The sequence below is a fragment of the Cupressus sempervirens genome, chromosome 3 (genome assembly GCF_028749045.1).
Source record: "Cupressus sempervirens isolate cs-2001-9-10 chromosome 3, ASM2874904v1, whole genome shotgun sequence".
Classification (NCBI taxonomy): Eukaryota; Viridiplantae; Streptophyta; class Pinopsida; order Cupressales; family Cupressaceae; genus Cupressus; species Cupressus sempervirens.
In genome coordinates, this window is record NC_143120.1 from 268,140,635 (window position 1) to 268,164,837 (window position 24,203).

Sequence of the window (24,203 nt, forward strand, 5' to 3'; positions counted from 1 at the left end):
GTCTCATTGCAGTCATCTTTTGGTTCCTTGAACATATAGTTCTTGCTTAGTTTAAATTCCAATTATTAGATATTTGTCCACATTGGAGTTAGTTTGGCATAGAAACCTGCATATTTTATTATATATATTTAGTCAACTGAAAGCAATGTAGAAAGCATTCACATAGTTGATGTCTAACAAAAGAAGACAAGATGCATATACTATTTAGCATGGAAATCCTTGTAGGTGAATTGTGTGTGTATGTACACACACACACACATATATGTTCGACCTCTAAGCTAATGCATATATTGGTTAGAGGAGTTTGTGTCTAGCTTGTTCAATGATGTACCAAATGATCTATCCACCAAAATTAAAGCAACCTCTTGGGCCCATCCATGGCTTTTTAGAGGTAATCCATCAACATGCCATCTTTATCCATGAAATGAAGCATATTGGGAAAGATTTTTCACCTAAAACTTGATTTTTTTTTTGAAAATAGGACAATTGTTAACCCCTTCACCTAACTATTTGTTTGAAAACAATAAAATATTTGCTAGTTATCTAGAGTAACTTTTTTTACATTACAATTAAGCCATCAAATGTTGTTCTTGTAGTCTTTTCCCTATAGAATTTTTTGGCATATAGATATTCTAGCTAAGCATTGAACAAAAACATTTTCTTGAGAGAATGAACAATACTTTGCAAAGTGAGGATGTGGGTGGCAAATAGTATGTCTCTTGGTTGCATAAGATCCTTTCCATTCTTGTGTTCTCTTATCAAGGAGAGGACATATGAATAGTGTATTATTATAGGCTAATTTGGTTACCTATTTAGCATCTTCAATGACATTGCTGATACATCTAAGCTTCCAAATGTCTTTTATCATCAATTCCAAACAATGTGTAGCACATGGAATTCACAAGAAATAGTAGGATGCCTCTCCATAATAATTCTCTCTGTGGATACATAAGCTGCTTCTTTTTTGGTGATAATTTAGACGAAAATTGATGCAGAGCCTTCCAATATCCCCTTAAGGAACCATGTTCAACTTGAGGATTCAACAACATCTTAGAATCCACTCAAGGAACTAGAGTTCAACTCAAGGATCAATAGGAAGTCCTTGACTTTAGGAAATCAACAAAACACTCCTCTGTAATAGGTTCACTGCCTTGATTCATTTTAAACCACTTATAAATTCACCTTGTCCATGTTTCAACTTGCCTCTCCTTGGGAACACTCCTAATTCACCCTTCATGCAATCAACTCTTGATTTATGTCTTCAAGGATTCCTGTGATCTTTCTAAGGCTTCAACAATCTTCAAATATCATAACAAAGGAGTTCCAACCCCTATCAAGCATCAACTCTATCTCAATTTTCAAAATTGCACTTTTCTGTAAAACTCCCCAAACAACCTAATGACTTAGTCACCTTTTCAAGTACCCTTTATGGAGTTATTCAAACTCTACAAATGTCAATTCCCCAACCTGTCACTGATGAACACTTCCATGACTGTCTCTTCAAGCAATTAGGCCTAATTAGCCCTCCATTTCCAAAGCAACTACTATTTGCATTCATATCCAACACTCCAAATATTTACACGGTCTTAAGGCATCTAACAATAGAAAGATTCCTCAATTTTTTTGCACCTCCAAGCATTTCTAGATACTTTTTCATCAAACCCTTCCTTTAAGGGTTTCTAACCTAGGGCTTCCTAGAAAAGTCCCTTAACAAACATTCAAAACTATTTTGATGGTTTAAACACTTAAAGATACACACCTCCAATCATTTCCAACACTTACCTATCCATTCCAACTCTTAGATTCTTCTATCCACCATATGGTGCCTTTCAAATGCACCCTCACTGTACTGTCCACTAGTCACACTTCTCCTTTTAGTTTATTCTCTGTAATGCAGATTCAAAATGAATGTTACCATTTCCATCATCTAGGAGTACAAGTTGAAGGATAAAATACTTGGAGACTCTTGTGGACCATGGAAAGGTTGAACAGCTTTCTTCTCCCCAACTTCCTTGATATAGGATCTAGTCAAATTATTTCTAGCTTAACCATTCAAAAGTAGAGCCAATGATAAAACAATTAAATATGATGCATATTTTTTAATCATCACATCTTGTCATTTCAAAATGATCATGTGGTAGATCCAAAGAATAACTCTCAATAAATCACCTTCCAAAATACCTCCTTACTTCAAAGGAGTACAGATATATGACACACTCACTCTATCTAAGATTTAGTTCTACCAACATTAGAAGACTATGGTACCTTTATGGACATCGGTAGTGTAGACCCAAAACATTATCAAGCTAAATAAAAAAAAGGATTTTGAAGCTATAGGATGTGAGGCTATAATGAAGCTTTTAGAGGCTCTCAAGTGATCATCAAATCAAAAGGGGCCAAGATTTGGGAATCTCAAATTCACCAAAGTTATTTTCTATAAGCCACAAGACCAGCCATAAAGCATTTGACTAAATGTCAATAGATATAAAGTGAAAAGTATTAAAATCTCAATAAGTCATGAACAATGACTCCATGACCCAATCAAAGATTGACCCAAAGTTGAAACATTGAATCCCTTTCAAATCTTCAAGAAAATATGCAGTGTGTAACTTAGGAATGCATCAAAAAGGAATGGAAATAGCTCAAATATGTGAACCAAAGCCTCTGAGCCTAACCCATCTAAGTGCCATGAAGCTAGACATCAAGGAAGCCCATAGCACTCAGATAAAAGGTGGTACTCTGAGGGGATTTGAAGACCCATGATTCTCTACTTATAGAACAAGAGGAACAGGGATCGTCATCATTTGAGATTTGAGCTATTGGCAAGTGACATTTCTTGATTAGAATAATTGATTGAGAATCCCAACCTACTCTTGTTTGAACGTCCAAACTACTTGACAGAATGTCAATAAGCATATCTCCATCATTGAAGCCTCCCACCTTTCTTCAATTGCAAATTTGATGCTTTAGAAATTATATGAAAGATGTAACCATCATTTGAACATTTCATGGAATATAATTCGAGTGGGTGCATGTGAGATGTTTCATTGGTCAGCTCAATGGGACAAAAGTATAGCTAAACAAAAGAGTGATAGCACCCCTACCTGACATGGATCGCTTGGGTAAGCATATTCATGGGATCCAAAAGAAAGTGAAAATTCTATCTACCTACTTAACATCATCATGATGGCATTTCAACTCAACCCCTTCACCAGAATCAGGCTCTAGTACCTCTATTGTGGAAAATCATGAATGCGAGATACCCACACATGATGCATGTCAAATGTTTGACTAAATTTTGGATGTCTTCCATGATTCCATGTAGTGATGATTTTCATGGCATAAGTGTACACTATTGGTAGTTTCCATGAAGGGTAAATGATGATTTATATCTCACTCCCTAACAAGATGAATGCACCTATAAACAATATGGTTGTTTAATTTAAATTCTAGGATTAGATTTTTTAATGAATTTGATGGTTTAAAATATTCCATCAACAATGAAACAAAGCCAAATTATTGCTAGCAGTATATTGATTTTTATTCAAACCAAGAAAATACATGGATGTTCTTTATCACTACAGAGTGGCTGAATGCTTTTGTTTTTCCATATTCAGTTTGCTAACAATGCTGTGTAGATTTTTACAACACAATTCCTGATAATGTCAAAGCAATTTCGAATATCCAAAGAGCATCTTTCCAAAATTACTTGATTTAATTTCCTAAACTTAGATTATTTCCTTTACCATTTTGTGTATAAAGATATCCTAAATTCCTAATCCAAAATGATTCAGTTCTTCAAGCATATTTGAGAAAATTGATTGTTACAATTTTAGTGGGAATGTTACGAGCTTTGGAATTCTTATATTTTGGTTGTTATCTCAAGATATTATGATATTACCAACATTTTGTGACTTAGCTTTTTTGCACAATGTTTAGGCATCTTTGAGAACTTTTTAAAATTGATGCAGCTGATTATATTTTTTTTATTTGTGGAAATGATGCTTTGCGAGAACTCTCCTCCCCAAGAAAGAGTGGCAGTGTATTTTATCTTTCTCACAATGATTGGTTCATGATAAATACAATGTGGAAATTTGAAGTAAATTTACAATTCAAAAAAATAAACTTGTTTCCATTGCTAGTCCACTGATTTCTCTTGCGGTATCTTTTCCATTGTATTTTACTATTTCCTTTTTTTTAATGAATCAAGACCAACTTAAAGCTCATCGCAAGTCTGATGGAATATTAGAATATAACAAGGCATATGAGTTTTGTTTAGTGTTGGTGATGAATAGATAAAATGTTTGAGCACTTGGGTTCACATTCCCAAGGATTTTGATATTGCATATATTCCAAATTCAAGTCAGTTGTCTAGTTTTCCCTTCATTTTATAAGGTATTCCAAAGGAACTCTGCTCTGAACCTAAATTTAACTTTTAGGTAATGAAAAATACATAATTGCATTACTTATTTACTTTTCATCTTTGTGGGCTAGTTCTAGTTTATTTTATGTTAGATCTGCTTTCTGCTTTCCCATAATGAATGGGTTTATACCTGTGTGAATTTGTAAAAAGTGGTCTTTTATTTTTTCAGTAGATTTTCCTTTATCCTTAAGAAAATGATATACCTGGATAAGTAGGCATATTGATATATCTTCATGATATTTAGGCATCCAAGTGTTATGTGTTTGCAAAGTTTTGTTGACATATTGAATGGTAAGTGCAGAAGATATTTGTTGGAGAAAGTTGGATGAAAAGTGAAATCCTCAAGGCAGTTGCATCATTAAAAGAACTTACTACAAGAGTGTTATAAACTATAGTACAAATTGCCTTAACCTATTTAGTTATCATGTTCTGAATATGAAATTTTTTGATTGCATTCTGATCCAAAGTTGTGTAAAACTAAAAATGTACTATTGATAAAATGTTCAATTGAGCATCTAATACCATCTTCATCTATAGATATGGGATATCTTGAGTTGGATGTGAAACTGTTTATGGGAGCAGTGGGGTGATGTACAAAATGCATTTCAGTATATTTGAGTTTGTGTGTTTGTCCCTAGACATATTGGATTCACAAAATTTTGAATTTTCCACACTTGGTTTTGGGTGTACAAGAGATTTACATTTTAAACACCATGCATACTAATTTAGTATCATCTATGCAGTTTTTGCAATTAGTCGAAGAAAGTGGGAGTTTTTGTTCTTAGTTTATTTGGCAATTTTTGTTAGCATCCTTGGAAATTGATGCATCATTGTATCTTAAGATGCTAGCTATAACAAAACGAGTCCTTTAAGCTATACATTTAGGTGTAGTCAACTAATGCTAGTTATAAGGTACACAAATTTTCTATACCTTCTTACTCTATTTTTCATTTAATCGTTGACATAATATGTCAATTTTTGGTAACTAGACGTTATTTTCAAAATTAAATATGAGGAGCCACACTTGTATATTTAATAGTAATACCATTAATGTATAAGCAGATGTGACATGATTTATCATGTTGAGATGTTTTTGTTTCTAGACTCTAGATGTTATTTATGGGACTCCTTTACCATTATGAATCCAAAGTGATTGTGAAGCAAAACTTATCACAGATTCTTAAAATTGTATTTGGAAATTTGTAACAGGTTCAACTTATACTTATGCTAAATATGTTCTATTCAGAGCTTCACATACATGTGCAATTTGATCTGAAAGGCTCATCTCAAGGTCAATCAACAGACAAAGTTGAAATTGACAAGACTTGCTGACTGAAGAACCAATGCCCTCTTGAGAAAATGGGAGTTGTTATATAACAGAAAAAACTCATTCTCAGTAATGCAATAAAATAAAGTGGAAAATTAACAAGTATTTTATAAAGATGTCAAAGGACCCAAGAAAGAAATCTCATTTCAACTAAGTGACCACATAGAGAAAGCATCCGTAGAGATAATAAATGAAAATTAGACACAAAAAATAATCTTATACAAGAATAATTAGTTTAACTGAAACTCAAAGAAACACCAAAGAACACTTGTACAATATTAAACCATATCTAGACTCTACACTCCACTTGGCCACATGCCTCTATTATATATTTAGGTGACACTGCAAACCATTTTAAGTACTTGGTCCAACATTTGATGTGAAGCTTAAGTAACACTGAGATCATAGATAGATAAATAGAAGGGCTATATTATTTTTTGCATTGGCAAAGAACATACTTATGTTGATGTGTATAAGCCATGTGTAGTAGGTAGTATTCAAGAGAGCAGCAGCAAAGTTTTGTAGGTAACTTATGATAGACATGAATCCTAAAAACCATTGAACCATGAACTACTGTAATATAAGTAATTACCAAACCGATTAAACATTGGCACCAAACAGATATGCAAAATGTAACAATTATCATCCAAGATCATTGTGGATCAAAGCATGTAAGAAAATCATTCTTTATCCACATTCACAATGGACAGATAGAATTGAGCCCTCATAGGCTGAAACTAGAAAGACATCAATCAATCATTTGATTCTAGAGAATCCACTCTTTTATTTGTGTCATATGAGCAGCAGTGCATGTTGATCTTTGTTACTATTAGAGTTATTTCTTTATATAGGGGCAAAGATAAAATGATTGTTTTTTATTTCAAGTTTCAAAATTATTTTTATCAATCATTTGTTTCCTAGCTAGATTTTCTTTGTTGGTTCTTGGTCATTGCTATCTCGGAACCATTCCATTAATTCTTAAAATACATCTAATCAAATGACTAATGTAGATAGTGAATGAAGAGGAAGGTCTCTATATTGTCGCAAATATTATGAATTTGAGGTATACTTTCATTGTTATTCAGGCATTTGATGCTGAAATTGGCTCATTCATAATATTTCTCCATCAGAACTATTCCACTTTTTGCTATGTCATATTTTAGATACATAAAGATGGATACAGTTTCTAGCTCAAGTGATTTATCTTTAATACACATGCTATTCTTATTCATTACTGGTAGAGTGACATTGGATCAAGCATCTAATAGGATGGGGCTAGGCCAAGTTTAAAATATTGGTATTGTTGAAAATAAAAGAAATAGTCAAAATAAGCTTGCCAGAGATCAAGTCCAACTACAGCAGGGGATACAAATGACCTGCAGAGTTGACCTAGGGGGCAGACTTGGTGAGCAAACTTAAAGAGTCAACTTGGTGAGCGTACTTGAATTGTCAGCTTGGGGAGTTGACTTGGGGAGCCAGCCTAGCAATCTGACATGGTGAGTGGGCTTAAAGTGGCAACTTGGTAGGGCAAGTTAGCGAGGCCATTTGGAGAGGCGACTTGGCGAGCTGACTTGGTGAGCAGACTCAAAGACTGACCTTGATGAGGTACTTTGGTGGGGTGACTTGATGAGTAAACTCAAAGTCAACTTGGTGAGCTAACCAAGTGAGCTAACATGGTGAGTGGGCTTAGACAAGCAACTTAGTGGGGCAACTTGGCAAGCACACATAACTAGCCAACTTGCTGAGGCAAGGTGGTAAAACCACTGGGTGAGCCAACTTGGTGAGCTGACTTAAAGAGTTGACTTGTTGAGGTGACTAGGTGGGGGTGACTTGGTGAGTTGACCTAGGGGGCAGACATGGTCAGTGAACATAAAGAGTCAATTTGGTGAGTGTACTTGAATTGTTAGCTCGGCGAGCTAACTAGGGGAGTCAGCTTGGTGAGCTAACATGGCAAGTCAACTTAAAGTGGTGAGTTGGTGGGGCAAGTGAGGGTGACTTGGTGAGTTGATCTGGAGAGTTGGCTTAAGGGGTAGACTTGGTGAGCTAACTTAGAGAGTCAACTTGGTGAGCATACTTCAATTGTCAGCTTCACGAGCTGACTAGGGGAGTCGGCTTGATGATCTAAGATGGTGAGTGGGCTTAAAGTGGCAACTTGGTGGGGCAAGTTGGCGAGCCCACTTAGTGAGGCCACTTAGAGATGTGACATGGGGAGCTGACTTGGTGAGCAAGCTCGATGAGTAGACCTCAAGATTGACCTTGATGAGGCACTTTGGTGGGGTGACTTGATGATCAAACTCAAAGAGTCAACTTGGAAAGCATACTTGAATAGTCAACTTGGTGGGGCAAGTTGGTGAGTTGACTTAGTGAGTCCACTAGGTGAGGCAAGATGGTGAATCAACTTGGTGCGATGACTTGGTAAGCTAACTTGGTGAGAGAACTAAAATACTGACCTTGATGAGGTGCTTTGGTGGGGTGACTTGATGAGCGAACTTAAAGAGTCAACTTTGTGAGCGTACTCGAACAGTCGACTTAGTGACATGACTTGGTGGGCTAGCTTGGTGATCTGACCTGGTGTGCATACTTGAACAGTAGACTTGGTGAGCTAACTAAAAGAGTTAACTCATTGAGGTGATTGGGTGGGAGTGACTTGGCGAGCTGACCTGGAGAGTTGACCTAGGGGATGGGCTTGGTGAGCAAACTTAAAGAGTTGACTTGGTGAGTGCACTTGAATTATTTACTTGGTGAGCAGACTTGGGGACTTGGTGGGACATGTGGGTGAGGTGACTTGGTGAACTAACTTGGTGAGCAAATTTAAGTATTGACCTTGATCAGGTGCTTTGGTGGGGCGACTTGATGAACAAACTCTGAGTCAACTTGGCGAGCACACTTGAATAGTCGACTTGGCGAGCGTACTTCAATTGTTAGCTTGGTGAGTTGACTTGGGGAGTCGACCTGGCAAGTTAACATGGTGAGTGGGATTAAAGTGGAAACTTGGTGGCGCAAGTTGGCGAGCTGACTTAGCGAGGCCACTTAGAGACGTGACATGGTGAGCTGACTTGGTGATCAAGCTCGATGAGCGGACCTAAAGACTGACCTTGATGAGGCACTATGGTGGGGTGACTTGATGATCGAACTCAAAGAGTCAACTTGGCGAGCATACTTGCACTAGTACATTTGGGTTCAATTTTTGACCTTTATTGGTTGAATTTTTGACCCAAATTTTGACCAAATTTGACCAACCCATTGGTCAAAATATTTTTGCTCAAAATTTTGACAAATGATTAAAGGAAATGACTATGCAATGAATCAAAACATGTCTAGCTAAATGATATGGAAAAATATGAGTTTATTGTTTACTGCTAAGACTAAAAAGAGAGATTACAGACCTATTATCAGTCACAAATCAAACTATAAAAATTCAATCCATAGGTTTCAATGCCATATAATCAACATGTATCACATCCAGATGTTAGATAGCTATTGTAGGCTTCTGTAGACCACTTTGGGACTAGTAAATGACCACTTTAAGGTATGATATGAATTATGATCTACAACAGAAAGACTGATATTATCCTACATAGGTTTGATATGCAATTTCTAGCCATCATATTTAGTGCCATGAATCTAATATGCACTTTCAGCCACTATATCCCTTCAGATATGGTAAGTTTGAATGACACCAAATTTTTCTTTGCTTCAAGCGACTTGGAGGGGTGACTTGGTGAGCTGACTTGATGAGTTGACATGGCGAGCTAACTTGGTGAGAAAACTTAAAGAGTCAACTTAGTGAGGGGACTTGATGAGCATACTTGAACAGTTGACTCGATGAGTCAACTTTGGGAATAGACCTAGCAAGCTGACATTGTCAGCTGCCTTAAAGAGGAAACTTAGTGGGGCATTGGCGAGCCTACGTAGAGAGCCCCACTTGGTGAGATGAGATGGTGAGTCGACTTAGTGAGACGACTTGGAGAGCCCACCTGGTGAGTGTACTTGAACAGTCAACTTGGTGAGCTAAACAAGTGAGCTGACATGGTGAGTGGGCTTAGAGAAGCAACTCAGTGGGCCAACTTGGCAAGCACACATAACGAGCCAACTTGTTGAGGCAAGGTGGTGAAACCAATGGGTGAGACAACTTGGTGAGCTGACTTAAAGATTCAACTCATTGAGTTGACTAGGTGGGGGTGACTTGGTGAGCTGACTTAGGGGGCGAACTTGGTGAGCGAACATAAAGAGTCGACTTGGTGAGCATACTTGAATTGTCAGCTTGGCGAGTTGACTAGGGGAGTCAGCTTGCCAAGCTGACATGGCGAGTCGACTTAAAGTGGCAAGTAGGGGTGACTTGGTGACCTAACCTAGAGAGTTGGCTTGGGGGCAGACTTGGTGAGCAAACTTAGAGAGTCAACTTGGTGAGCGTACTTCAATTGTCAGCTTGGATGACTTGGGGAGCTGGTCTGACGATCTAACATGGTGAGTGGGCTTAAAGTGGCAACTTGGTGGGCTTACTTGGTGAGCGAGCTGACTTGGTGAGTGAGCTCGATGAGAAGACCTAAAGATTGACCTTGATGAGGCACTTTGGTGGGGTGACTTGATGACCAAACTCAAAGAGTCAACTTGGCGAGCATACTTGAACAGTTGACTTAGTGGGGCAAGTTGGTGAGCCAACTTAGCCAGTCCAATCAATCAAGAGAAAATAATTGAGAGCTTAGAGTGACACAATTTTTAGATGATGATATGAAATGAAATGGGCGTGCGAGTAGAAAGAAACTAGAAAGACATTGTGTATAGATGAAGGCATGAAATGGATGGTTATGGAGCACTTAGCACAAACACTCAACATTCGGTACATATCATCATTTGAGATCAAATGGGTGTATGGGATTATATGCATAGTGAATAATAAAGGAGGGAATTGAACCCTCCCTGAGGCTCACAGTTGTTGAGGTCCACTTCAGCAATGGCACCTGGATTCACGGTGATGCACAACTACCTCCTGGATTCACGTTCCATCCCAGTGATGAAGAGCTCATAACACAATATCTCATCAGAAAGATTTTTAGACGAAAATTTTACAGGAAGGGCCATTGCTGAAGTGGACCTCAACAACTGTGAGCCTCAGGGAGGGTTCAATTCCCTCCTTTATTATTCACTATGCATATAATCACATACACCCATTTGATCTCAAATGATGATATGTACTGAATGTTGAGTGTCTGTGCTGAGTGCTCCATAACCATCCATTTCATGCCTTCATCTATACACAATGTCTTTCTACTCGCACGCCCATTTCATTTCATATCATCATCTAAAAATTGTGTCACTCTAAGCTCTCAATTATTTTCTCTTGATTGATTGGACTCGCTAAGTTGGCTCACCAACTTGCCCCACTAAGTCAACTGTTCAAGTATGCTCGCCAAGCTGACTCTTTGAGTTTGGTCATCAAGTCACCCCACCAAAGTGCCTCATCAAGGTCAATCTTTAGGTCTTCTCATCGAGCTCGCTCACCAAGTCAACTCACCATGTGCCATTGCTGAAGTGGACCTCAACAACTGTGACCTCAACAACTGTTGTTGAAGACCTCATAACAACTGCCTCCTGGATTCACGTTCCATCCCACTGATGAAGAGCTCATAACACAATATCTCATTAGAAAGATTTTTAGATGGAAATTTCATAGGAAGGGCCATTGCTGAAGTGGACCTCAACAACTGTGACCTGCAAAAAAAAATTGACTAAGCATTGGTCAAAATTTTGACCAATGCCATGTAGTTTTCTACCAAGCATTGGTCAAAATTTTGACCAATGCCATGTAGTTTTCTACCAAGCATTGGTCAAAATTTTGACCAATGCCTTGTAGTTTTCTACCAAGAATTGGTCAAAATTTTGACCAATGAATTACAAATTTCCACCAAGCATTGGTCAAAAGTTTGACCAATGAATAGCAGAAAATGTGCTGACAATTCCAACATTTTTCAACCACCATATTGGTCAAAATTTTGACCAATCTATTGGTTGGTCAAATTTTTGACCAAAAATTTTTCATTCAATGCCATCTACTTTTCTACCATGCATTGGTCAAAATTTTGAGCAATGTCCTATAGATTTCTACCAAGCATTGGTCGAAAGTTTGATCAATGAATGGCAGAAAATGTCCTGACAATTTCAACATTTTTTGACCAACGTATTGGTCAAAATTTTGACCAACCAGTAGGTTTGTCGAATTTTTGATCAAAATTTTTTTGACCAATGTTTTGGTCAAATTTGGTCAAAGTTTGGTCAAAAAATGGGTCAAAATTTTGACCAATAAAGGTCAAAAAATGAGCCCAAATGTACTAGTGTTTAGTGACCCTTAGGGACATTCCTATTTGGCATGCCCGAGAATGTTCAAGTGCTGAAGTGGATAGGATGAGGTTGAGGATATGGTTTACTCGGCCACCCAGAGCTAACGGAGTAGACGGTTTGATCCCATGATGAAAGGTGAGAGAGATTTGGTAGTTGGCAACTTTGTACTAGCCAACACTGTAAGTTTCAACATCACCCGAGATGGCATTGTAAAATGAAAACGAAATGTGATCTTCAAAAAGTGAGAGAGGTTATTGTAGGTCTCTACAACATGGTCCTATAGGAACTAGAATCGCATCTATACCTCGCACAAGCTCTGAGATATGCCCCATCAAAGATCACAGCCCTATGGGATTTAGTGACCCTTGGGGACATTCCGGTGCGGCATGCCCGAGAATGTTTGATCACTGAAGGGGATAGGACAAGGTTTAGGATAGGATTTACCTAGCCACTCAGAGCTAACGAAGTAGATAGTTTGATCCCACGATGAAAGGTGAGAGAGATTTGGCAGTTGGCAACTTTGTACTAGCCAATACTGCAAGTTTTAGCATCACTAGATATGGCGTTGTAAAATGAAAATGAAATGTGATCTCCAAAAAGTGAAAGAGGTTATTGTAGGTCTCTACAACATGGTCCTGTAGGAACTAGAATCGCATCCATACCTCACACGAGCTCTGAGATATGCCCTGTCAAAGATTGCAGCCCAGTGGCATTTAGTGACCCTTAGGGACATTCTGATTTAGCATGCCCGAGAATGTTCGAGTGCTGAAGTAGATAGGATGAGGTTAAGGATAGGGTTTACCCAGCCACTCAGAGCTAACAGAGTAGACAGTTCTATCCCACAATGAAAGGTGAGAGAGATTTGGCAGTTGGCAACTTTGTACTAGCCAATACTGCAAGTTTCAGCATCACCCGAGATGGCATCGTAAAATGAGAACGAAATATGATATCCAAAAAGTGAGAGAGGTTATTGTACGTATCTACAACATAGTCTTGTAGGAACTAGAATTGCATCCATACCTTGCACGAGCTCTGAGATATGTCTTGTCAAAGATCGCAGCCCTATGGCATTTAGTGACCCTTGGGGACATTTTGGTTCGGCATACCCGAGAATGTTCGAGTGCTACAGCAGATAAGACGAGGTTGAGGATAGGGTTTAACTAGCCACCCAAAGCTAACGGAGTAGACAGTTTGATCCCACGACCTTTTTTCCACTAAGTTGCAAATTTGAGCAACTTTTACAACTTTTAACAATGCAACTTTGCACAAAAAGTGCATTTTTTACATTTTTCACTTGATTCCAATTCTATGACTTAGAAAAGGTTCAGCAATAGTAAAACCTCATAGGAATATAGGAATATAGGTAGTTTTATGGTTATTTCCTAAAAATTGCTAAATTGTTGCAAAAGTTGCTAATGCAACTTTGCAATTTTTGCAATGACAACATTTGGGTGAATTATGCATTTTGGATTGGAGGGTATGGAAACTGAAAGGTGTTGATGGGAACATGCTAGATAGGGTAGAAAAAACCTATTAAATCCTAAAAACATCTTAGAGTTGACTGTTTGTAGGATTTTCCCATCAGGACCTAGAAGGGTCACTTGGGACATTATTACAAATTTGCTCATTTTGGGTTGTTACTTGGGTCCATCACCCTTTCCTCTGCATCAGGATTGATCCTAGGTTAGGGGTGGATAGAAAAGACCTATAAAGGTATTAAATAATGTAATAAGGCTATTGAAGCCTCTAAAAGATGTAAAAGGCACTAAAAGTGCAATATTTTGTAAAATTGCCAACATTGGCAATATAAGCCAAAATGGGCTTAATCAAGTCATGTAAAGGGTCCAAAGGGAGGTTTCATTTGGTTTTGAGAGTCTAAATGAGTTTAAAACCTCATTCCCACGTGTGGGAGACAAGTTTGGGTAGTCAAAATTGATTGCTCCAAAGGTGGTTCTTGATCCTCTTCGAAAGTCAATTCTTCATTATTGCTTTGTAATTTTCTTTGCTCGCATAGTAATTTCATTTTATCTCTTTTAATTGCCAAATCTCTCTCCCTATCTTCATTTGTTTGAATCTTTGGTTTCTTCCTTGGCATGATGATGATTTCTACATGTCTAATTATTTAAACATCCGAATTACTTAAAATGTGTAAATTTCAAATTATTCAATTACATATAAAAATTATAATTATTTGAATGAATACACAATATATATCAAATGACTTGTCAAATTTCTAACCATTCTGAAATAACATTTCATTCAAACATACAATTTTCAATGAATTCACTATATTAAATAACATGTCAAATTATAATCAAATTTGTATCTATATATTGACAAACGATATTTAAAATGGATTGCACTAACCTTTTCTATACAAGGAATATTCAAAAAGTCTCCAAATCATGTATCCAATGATTGAATTTGGTGTTTTCTAACTTCCAAAAGTGTTGAAATAGTGTTTTCTATGTTGAAACACATGATTTTTGTTAGAATAATAGAGTGCATAATAGACCATAAGAAAAAAAATGGATGAAATGGGCCCCAAGGTTGGTTTTTACCATTTGTAGGTGATTTGAGATAGTGCGTACACACTATGTGAAATCACATCACTCCCCATCCTCCCTACTCTCTATCCTTCTTACTCTCTCTCCCATCCCCTCCCTCTCTCTCTTCCTACTCTCTCTCCCCTCTCCCATCCATTACTCTCTCTCACTCTCCCTCTCCCACCACCTACTCTCTCTACCTCTCTCACCCTCTCTCCTCTCCCATCCCTGACTCTTTAGATCTCTCACACACACTCTTATCCCCCATATCTCTCTCCCTCTCCCTCTCCTACTACCTAATTTCTCTCCCCCATCCCCTACTCTCTCTCTCCTCTCCTATCCCCTAATTTGTCTCTCTTACACACATTCCCATTCCCCCTATATCTCTCCCTCTCCCTCTCCCTCTCCCTCTCCCACTCCATCTCCTACTACCTATTATCTCTCTCTCTCTCTCTCAAGTTCTCTCTCTCCCTCTCTACTCTCTCTCTCCCATCTTGTACGAGCTCTCTCTGCCACCACCTACTCACTCTCACACTCTCTCCCATTCCCTACTCTATATCTCTTACACACACACTCCCATTCCCCCTCTCTCTCTCCCTCTCCCACTCCCTCTCCCACCACCTACTTTCTCTCCCCCATCCCCTTCTCTCTCTCTCCTCTCCTATCCCCTACTCTCTCACACTCACTCTCTTCCATCCCCTACTCTGTCTCTCTTACACACACACTCCCATCCCCCTCTCTCTCTCCCTCTCCCACTGCCTACTTTCTCTCCCCCATCCCCTGCTCTCTCTCTCCTCTCCCATCCCCTACTCTCTCACACTCACACTCTCTCCCATCCCCTACTCTGTCTCTCTCACACACACTCCCATCCCCCCTCTCTCTTTCCCTCTCCCACCACCTACTTTCTCTCCCCCATCATCATACTCTCTCTCTTCCACCCCCTACTCTCACACTCTCTCCCATCCCCTACTCTCTCTCTTTCATAGATACACACTCTTATCTCCCCACTCTCTCCCTCTCCCTCTCCCACTCCCTCTCCTACCACCTACTATCTCTCTCTCTCTCGATTTCTCTTTCTTCCTCTCTGTACTCTCTCTCTCTCCCATCCCTTACTCTCACTCTCTCTCCCATCCCCTACTCTGTCTCTCTTACACACACACTCCCATCCCCCCCTCTCTTTCTCTCCCACTGCCTACTTTCTCTCCCCCATTTTCATACTCTCTCTCTCTACCACCCCCTACTCTCACACTCTCACACTCTCTCCCATACCCTACTCTCTCTCTTTCATAGATACACACACTCTTATCCTCCCACTCTTCTTCTCTCCCATCCCCTACTCTCTACATCTGTCACACACACTCCTATTGCCCCTCTCTCTCTCTCTCCCTCTCCCTCTCCCTCTCCCACTCCCTCTCCCACCACCTACTTTCTCTCCCCCATCCCCTACTCTCTCTCTCCTCTCCCATCCTCTACTCTCTCACACTCTCACACTCTCTCCCATCCCCTACTCTGTCTCTCTTACACACACACACACACACACACTCCCATCCCCCCTCTTTCTTTCCCTCTCCCATAGCCTACTTTCTCTCCTCCATCGTCATACTCTCTCTCTGCCATCCCCTACTCTCACACTCCCACACTCTCTCCCATCCCCTACTTTCTCTCTTTCGAAGATACACACACTCTTATCCCCCCACTCTTCTTCTCTCCCATCCCCTACTCTCTACATTTTCACACACACTCCCATCCCCCCTATCTCTCTCCCTCTCCCTCTCTTACTCCCTCTCCTACCACCTACTATCTCTCTCTCTTAAGTTCTCTTTCTTCCTCTCTACTCTCTCTCTCTATCCCATCCCTTACTATCACTCTCTCTCCCATCCCCTACTCTCTCTCACGCTCTCCCATCCCATAATCTCACTCTCTCTCTCTCTCCCATCTTGTACGAGCTCTCTTTGCCACCACCTACTCTCTCTTATACTCTCACACTCTCTCCCATCCCCTACTTGTCTCTCTTACACACACACACTCTCATCCTCCCTCTCTCTCTCCTCTCCCATTCCCTACTCTCTAGATTTGTGACACACTCCCATCCGCCCTCTCTTCCTCTCCCACTCACTCTTGCACTGCCTACTATCTCTCTATCTCAAGTACTCTCTCTCCCTCTCTACTTTCTCTCTCCCATCCCCTACTTTCACTCTCTCTCTTTCATCTCCTACTCTCTCACACTCTCTCCCATCCTCTACTCTCTCTCTCTCTCTCTCTCTCTCACCCCCATCCCATACAAGCTCTCTTTGCCACCTCCTACTTTCTCTCAAACTCTCACACTCTCTCCCATCCCTTACTCTATCTCTCTTATTATAAATACAAATTCCCATTCCCCCCCCCTCTCTCTCTCTCTCTCACAGTCCCTGTCCCACTACCTACTCGCTTCGTCCCCTACTATATCTCTATTAAACACTTCCATTCCACCTCTCTCTCCGTCCCACTCCCTCTCACAGTGCCTACTATCTCTCTCTCTTACACTCTCTCCCTCTCTCTCCCATCCCTCTGTCATTGCCTACTTTCTCTATCTCTCTCTCCCTTCTCTCATTCTCTACTCTCTCTCTCTCTCTCTTTCACAAACACACACACACCCATCCCCCCTCTCTCCTCTTCCATCCTCTACTTTTTCTCTCACTCACTCTCCCTCTCCCACTGCCTACTCTCTCTCTCTCTCTCTCTCTCTTTCTCTCTCCATCTCCCCCTCTCTACTCTCTCTTACATTTTCACACTCTCTCCTATTCCCTACTCTCTCTCTCTTTCTCTCTTACACACATTTATATCCCTCCTTTCTCTCCCTCTCCCACTCCCTCTCTCATTGCCTACTCTCTCTTCCATCCCCTACTCTCTCTCGAGCTACTTTTTCTTCCCCCTCTCCCATTCCATACTCTATCTCGTTTACACACATGCACTCCCATCCTCCTCTCTCTCACTCTTCCTCTCCCACTCCATCTCCCATCGCCTACTCTCTCTCCCCCCCATCCCCTACTCTTAATCTCTCTCTCCCAACTTGTACTCTCTCTCACACTTCCTCTCTCTCCCATCCCCTACTTTCAATCTCTTTCCCCCATCCCACACTCTCTCTTTTCCACCCCTACTCTCTCTCTCACATCTTGTACGCTCTCTACCACCCCTACTCTCTCTCCCATCCTCTACTCTCTTTGCCACCCCTACTCTTTTTCACTTTCTCTCTCCCCTCTCCCATCCCCTACTTTCTCTCTATCTCTCTCACACACACATAGTCATTCCCTTATCCCCCCCCACCTAGTTCTCTTATGCAATTTAGGTCTTAATAGTGCAGGTGCACTATAGCGCACACGCTACTAAGAAATCATGTTCTAGATAGTGTGTGCGCACTATAGCACATGCGCGCTATAGGGCACACATGCTATAGAAAGCTTATTTAAACCCAAGCCTAAGGCTTGGTTTTTCCTTGGAGATCCAACCCAAAGGTTTGGAGTTTATGAAATAGGTTTGAGACATGTTTTCTAGCAAACATACCAAAAATTATTGTTTTTTCTTGTGTGCTCCCCTTCAAGATTCCTCATGGTTGGGTATCAATAAGATCAGGTTACATAGCATTATAGGTCTTTGTGTTAGCTATCTAACCATATAATTTATTTTTAATTTGAACTATTTCAAACCTTTCATCTATAATTTCTTTTGAATGTATGTTCATTTTTTGTCAAAAACCATCATTTACTAATTGGGCTATAGATTTTAGCTCGTTCATCAATTATTTCTAGGGGGAGCACAAAGATATTTCACATTTTTGGGATGTGTCTAGTTAAAAAACTCATTAAAAAAAAAAATACACATTATAAAATTACCTGAAAAATTTGGGATAAACTACATAGTGTTAAGTAACTTTTGACTAGAGCGATTAAAGAATTTCAAAGAAAAAGTTAAAATTTTAGGGGGGCCACACTTTGTACTGTGTTATATTTTTTTGGAATAAATAGTACCACTTTTTGTGGCCCCTTTTTTTGAGGACCTAAAACTAAACCATTTAAAAAAAAATTAGTAGTTTAGAAACTAGATTCAAAGGACTACGACTTTTTTTTTCATATCTTAAAATTTTGAGCATAACTATCTTCAAATTTTTGTTGAAGTTCAAAATTTGTAGATTTCAGGAAAAAGGTGTCCACTTATACCCCTCTTTTGATACCACAACTTTGTGCACTTACCCCTTCATCTACTCTACATGTCATAGGGTATGAAGGGTTGACAGAATATACATCATAAAAATAGATTACAAGAACCTCTCATAAGATCCATGAAATCAAATCCAATACAACAAGTATAACCATCCATCATAGTACACAAGAATAGAATGAAAGAGATGCAAAAAAGGTAACTCCAGCCACAACAATTGAACTATCGAATCTAAATGGTAAAAGTAAATAGCACTACCCCGGACCTCATGGTACCCCCACTCCTGCCACACTGAAGAGACAGTCTCAAGTCCCAAACAGGATAACAACTCAAAAGTCAAATCCAATATCTAAGTCAAGGAAAACCTAAAAGTAATCTAACACAAAGGTACCAAGATATATATGACATCTAAACCTAGAGGCTACAATGACATGTAGGGAATCTATTATGCTAGTGGGAAAGTGTCATTGCATGAGCCAACTTATGGTTACCTGGCTAGTTTTTTAATCCTCTGATCCCCTAGTAACTCTGTGTGGTACTAGTATCCTTTCATACTTAAATGGCATACTAATGATGCATGGTCACAACCAAGAATCCTCTCTACTCCCATCCTAGCTTGTACTAGCACTTGAAGCATGGGTGAGGAAAATAATGAATTTTATTAATTCATTTTACTCTCATTTAATGTAGTGTTAACACTTATTAAAATAACCTATAATGGGTTACTCGTCAACCTTGTTGGTGTTTTTACACTATTAAGCAACAAAAAACTTAATATCAAGATAATAAAGATCAAAATAACCTAAGGATTAGCTATTTCCCATAAATAATTATTTATTCTTCAGATCTAGACCCAACTTCAACAAAATTATAAAAGATTCCCTACTCTTTTGGCTTTGCAAAACCAAGGTGGGTGCACCTAAATGATAGAATGTTTTCAATCTAATACACCATACATGTTTCACTCATTCCATGACATTTTACAACAATACACATCCCTTATAGCAGATTGGTCACAATTTTTCTTAAATTTATAGGTAATTTTGGGCAATAATAGCTAACTAAGACTCAGAGGTTAAATGTAAATAAGTACTGACCAACTTTGACATTCTTCAAACATTAAAGTAAAATTGATTTTGATTTGATTTTAAGCTTGATTTTTATTCATGATTTTCTCCATATGTAGACTGAACTAATAGATCAGTGCCTCATCCATTGGGATTCAGAGTCTATCTAATTTCTAGACCTAATTGACTACATTACAATCAATATTATTAGCAATTCTCACTAAAACTCATTCTTATACACATCCTTCCTACTACCATGGAAATCCTATCAACTTCACTAAAGCATTTACTTAATTCATTGAATTAAAAGTAATAGTGAGATGACATACAATTTAATTTGAGTGCATTCAATTAAATAAGATTTGCTCATACAATTTCAAGATGACCAAGTAATAAAAATGCAGAGAAGATTCAGGAAGAAAAGATATGGGGACAATTCATCTTTGTATTAATTTCTTTTGAAAATTGTATAACAATTGTAATAGAACTCAAAAATGACTCAAGATAAGACATTGAGATCCTATAAAATCAATGTATCCTCAAATACTTCCAGAGAGAATACATCGTAAAGTTTGGATCAAAAAATTGGACCAAACAATACTCAGAAATACTAAAATTGTAAATGTCTTAGACCCTTTCTCTAGCCTTGGAATCTCATTTATATAGGGTGAGATGCAACAAGCTTCAGGCATAGAGAACTGATAGTTGTCCTTAAGACAAAAGATATTTAAAATTTTTATTGTCATAAAGGACAAAAATTTGTGCAATAGAAAAACTTTACATAATAAACATTCTTTTGGTGGGATCATTTTCTACTGCATCCTTTTTCTACACTTTTTGCTGATGAAATATCCAATGATTGGCTTTATTGTTGTTGTGGCTCCTCAAAAGATGGAGCTAATGGAATTGATAGTGATTTTTCTGGCTATGATCTCTACAAACACACTTCAACTCCAGGATCTCCATTTATATCATCATGTACTATCAAAACTACAATTATATCTGATTCCTTGGTTGCCATGTCATCAGTTGAAACTATTGTACTTATCATTGGGTTGGTTGTTCTATTTTGTCTTCTTCTGTTGATGTATCAAGTGTTTGATTCTCTTACTAGTACACATCATCTTCCTTTATTTCCCCTTCCTTTGAATATACAAAATCTTCCATCCATTTGTTGAAACATGTGTCATCACGCCAATCAAAACTTAAGATATCACATTGTTTGTTGATCACAAAGTCTTCTATTTTACTTATTTCAACAAATTCTTCTCTGATGGAATTATAAAATAACTACACTTTAACAAATTCTTCATTTGTCATTGCCCATAGCAAATGTCCCTTCTCATTAATAACTTCATTCATTCTTTGACACAATAAATCATCTAATTCTTTCCACCACTCTTCCTATCCTTTTATTTTATCAATCCTTTTAAGTGCCTAGGGAAGAAGATCAAATTTCTCAACTAATTATCTAGAAAGGAAAATCATTTTATTTTTTTGAACTACAACCCTCTTATCATCAAACTCAGACAAATTATTAGTTATTTCAAAAAAAATTTCTACCTATTTACAAGATAGACTAATAATTTAGATACACATAAGGGTAATATCTTTATCCCTTCTAGTCCTTTTTTTCACAATAGGCTTCAAAGCATCTTCATCACTTCTTATTTCATTCCAAAAATCAAGGATTTTCACCAATTGCTCATAGAATGCTGGCCAATCAATCTTATCTACTAGATATAAATTTTTTTTTTGATTTTTTCTTCATATTGACTATTCAGCTCAACATGTAAGGCCCATAGCTTACTCTTTTCTTCCTCAAACTCCTCAGTAGTATAGAACTCTAGCCTTGTGGAGTGTCAGGCAGCTCTAAAATTGGTGTTGACTTAAATGGCTTAATTGAGGGGTGAGGTAAACAATCCTAGGCCTGCTAGATTCTCCCATTTTCCTCTTTCATAGTTTCTTATCCATTTGGGATAGTTGAGTCTACAGCTGATGTATCTTGTTCCCTCTTCCGTCATATGCTTTTAGTATTTCTTTAAACTTTACATTAGGTTATAGTAAATTATGTCTCTCCTTTCCAGCAACCACCATCCCAAAGTCCACCATTTCTCTAGTCATCTTATTCACCTCCTCACTATCCACTTCATATGCTATGTATACTATGAGAGTGCATGTATGCTCAACATTTGAAATCTCTTGTATCCTAGTTTTTTCTATTTTCTCAATAGACCAAATCACCAATGCTTGGTGATTATTGCTATACTTTACCCCTCTATGAGCTTGCAAAATTTCTTCTTCAATTTTATACTAGACATCATTTTCTTGTCTAATAGAGTCAAAGATCATAGTATTAGCTATGTCCCACTTAGGTAATATTAAAACTCTTGATTCTTTCAATAATTATCTTCCCCCTTCAAGGGTCAATTGTGCAAAATCCTCCATGAAATTTGCCATAACCTCTTCCTCAATTTCAAAGTCCAACTTACTTGGTTGCTCTACTTTTATTAATTTGCACTTGTTTTTAAAATTGCCAATGTTTCTTCTCCACAAAAATTGTGCAAAGGCCCTAGATTTTACAAAATTTTCATCATCAATGAATTATTGAGATGCTTGTGCAATTATAGGATCTATCTCCCTACCTCTATAATATTTAACAGTAAGGTCAAAAGATGGCACATAAGGCTCTTCAAGTACTCCTCCTTTAAAATCAGCACGTGTAATCACAATGTCCCCCTCCCCTCCAATTTGTTTCAGCTATTCTCTCAAAGATGTCTCATCATCTATTCTAAGTGGATTCTGGGATGGTGAATATTCTCTTGCTTGAGAAGATGATCCTTGTTCTAGCCTTTGTTTCTTGGGGGTACTTGTGTCAGATGGGCTTTCAAATCTTGGCCTCTTGTAAGGAGGAACATAATGTATATTTTGAGCCACAACATATCCAACCTTTCTTTGCAATGTATATTGACCTAGAGTTACAACCATCCTATTATTTAATCTTCTCTCTACCTCAAAAACTTTTTCTGGATGCACCTTTTCCATAATGTCTTTCTTGTGATTCAAAGTTTGCATAATTCTAGCAAAATTATTCATCAACATATCCATTTTGGCCCCCAATATTTCTTATTTGCCAAAGGATCATATTTGGGCTCAAAAGCATTTATAAGATCAAGGACTTTGCTATAGACTATCCATTTCTCTTTTTTGACCTCTTGCTTCTGCAATGAGAACATGTTTCTGATTGTATCTTCAGGGAAATATATAGTTTGTGTATAAGCCTTAGCCTTACTTCTTTCCCTAAGAAGGTCATAGTATCCATATAGACCAATGTAATGAGCATGGGATTGGGATATTTGATACTTATCTAAAAAAATTCCCAAACTTCTCCATCCCTTCTTAACAAACAAAAAATCATGCACAACAGTAATGATTGGGAAAAATGTACCTTTGGATTTTCTTAGCAAATCCCTTTCATCAATTGACCCAATCTACCACAACAATTCTACAACTCCTACCTTTAAAGGCACTTGACATGGTAACACATGAGTCTTTCCCAACAAGCCATACATTCTAAAGACAACAAAAACAACATATGGGATGATATCCCCCCAATTATGACTTACCAGCAGCCCTTTGGCATGATCCTTAGGTCTTATTAATTCTAATAAGGGTTGTGGTATTCTAGGGCTATCCCCTCTCAACAACAATCTGAGCCTTGAAGCAAAATATCTATCAAACCTCCCATGTCATGTCTATACTCCACAACTGGACTGGGAGTCCTTCTCCATCTCTCCCCAATTCCAATTTCATCTCTTTGGAAAGAAAGTAACTCCTTCATATAAACATATATACATCAATAATGAATACCAAAAAAAATACCTATTAACCTTAGCTTGTGCTATTCCAATTAATCCATTATGAATCTCCTCAGTTAGCAAAGTAGAAAAATCAAGAATTGAACTCATTCCATACTGCAAAGTTTGAGCTATGATAAGAGTAATAGAGCCTTGAATGTGATCTTGCTCATCCATTCCAAAGATTTTGCAAAGAGAAAAATATAAGGCTTGTGCCCTAGGATTAAAATAATTTTTCAACAAGGGTTTTGGGGTGTTCAGTATGACCAAAGGCAATGATCCAACCTTAACAAAATGTTGTTGTAATGGCCCTCCCCTTAGGTATACCCTCTGTGCATCATATCTAGCTTGGAAATTCTCCATATCAATTTTCTCATGTGCATAATGGTTAGGGTTCAGTTTAAAAACCTCTCTGATCAATTTAGGTGAAACCCTAAAAAGGTTATCCCC

At 38.2% G+C, this 24,203-nt stretch overlaps 1 pseudogene; it reads left to right on the forward strand.

The window, feature by feature from the left end:
* Window positions 1-4,150, forward strand: part of LOC149565937 (uncharacterized) — a 289,704-nt pseudogene extending 285,554 nt beyond the window's left edge.
* Window positions 4,151-24,203: the final 20,053 nt, after the last annotated feature.